This window comes from Sinocyclocheilus grahami, unplaced genomic scaffold, assembly GCF_001515645.1.
Source record: "Sinocyclocheilus grahami isolate Dianchi unplaced genomic scaffold, SAMN03320097.WGS_v1.1 scaffold1855.1, whole genome shotgun sequence".
NCBI lineage: Eukaryota > Metazoa > Chordata > Actinopteri > Cypriniformes > Cyprinidae > Sinocyclocheilus > Sinocyclocheilus grahami.
In genome coordinates this window covers 84,995-86,518 of record NW_015507034.1, presented here as the reverse complement: position 1 = coordinate 86,518, position 1,524 = coordinate 84,995, and the positions used below count along the sequence as shown (strand labels likewise).

Genomic DNA, 1,524 nt, shown 5'->3' with positions numbered 1-1,524 from the left:
CTTCATCAGATTTGTAGAAATGTAGCATTGCATCACTTGCTCAGCAAAGGATCCTCTGCAGTGAATGGGTGCCGTCAGAATGAGAGTCCAAACAGCTGATAAAAACATCACAATAATCCACAAGTAATCCACACCACTCCAGTCCATCAGTTAATGTCTTGTGAAGTGAAAAGCTGTGTGGTTGTAAGAAACAAATCCATCAAACTGTTGCTTCTGGCTAAAATATACGAGTCCTCTACCCATAATATTAAAAAGTCGTCTCGTCTGAATCAGGAGAGAAATCTGCACAGATCAAGCACTGTTTACAAGTGAAAACAGTCCAAAACAAATATGTGGGTGGATTTGATGTGAGAGACAACAGGAGATGGACGTTTTCACCGGAGGAAGTGTTATTATGGATTATGGACTCATATTTTAGCTGGAAGGTTTAAAGTTAAAACACATTAATAATGGATTTGTTTATTTCAAACACGCAGCTTTTCTCTTAAGATGTTAACTGATGGACTGGAGAGTGGTGTGGATTATTGTGATGTTTTTATCAGCTGTTTGGACTCTCATTCTGACGGCACCCATTCACTGCAGAGGATTCTTTGCTGAGCAAGTGATGCAATGCTACATTTCTACAAATCTGATGAAGAAAAAAACTCAACCACATCATGTCCTGAGGGTGTCATTTTTTCATTTTTGGGTGAACTATTCCCTTTAAGTCATTTTGTAATATTTCTATGCAATTCCATTCATTACATAGTGTTTTGCAATTTCCATGATGAATTCCTTGATTTACTGTGTTCTTTCTGGATGACTTGTGCTAGTTTTTGGCTGTCGTGGGAATCAAATAGTGTCGGTCTCTCCCTCCTGCCAAAGCTCTTCGCAGTGACTCATCTGTCCAGCTGCTGGATGGATCGAGAACAAAAAGCGCTTATGTACCAGCTGGAGACAGTGCATAATTCACAGGCACCAGCTTCACATCACATACACACGCATGCTTTTGCCTTCCGAGTTATGCTTCCGCTTTACATTTCCCATGAGAGAAATATGTTGGGAATTACTTTATTGAAATTCCTGAAACGCAGTTTGATTACTTTGATTACTGCTTTGCGTTATATGTTCTCCTTATCGAAAAGGACAGTTCAGAAGAAAATAACGAGCATTGCAAAATAATTTGAAGTAGCATTGCCTTATCAAGTCAATTTTGGTTTACAGAGCTTTATAAAAGGAAATGGGGAGTCTTTGGTATTTCTACTTTTTATTTTTTTTAAACCAATACTATTAAAGGAATAATTCACCCAAAAATAACAATTCTTTCATAATTTACCCTTATGTCATTCCAAACCTAGGTGACTTTCTTCCATGGAACGCAAAAGCAGATTTTGCAAAATGGTAACAATATCCTTAATTTGTTTAAAAATACATACAAATAAATCCATAACCTCTTCTACAAAGAGAATGTTTTCCATTTCTGAATTAAAATACATTTTTATATTTTTTAGGAGTATAAAGTAAAAATGTCAGAGTGATGAATGA

At 36.5% G+C, this 1,524-nt stretch overlaps 1 protein-coding gene across 1 annotated transcript in view; it reads left to right on the top strand.

Annotated features, from left to right (window-relative positions):
- LOC107573048 (ras association domain-containing protein 8-like) overlaps positions 1–1,524 on the top strand; it is a 45,698-nt gene that overhangs the window by 2,137 nt on the left and 42,037 nt on the right. The window lies entirely within an intron of this gene.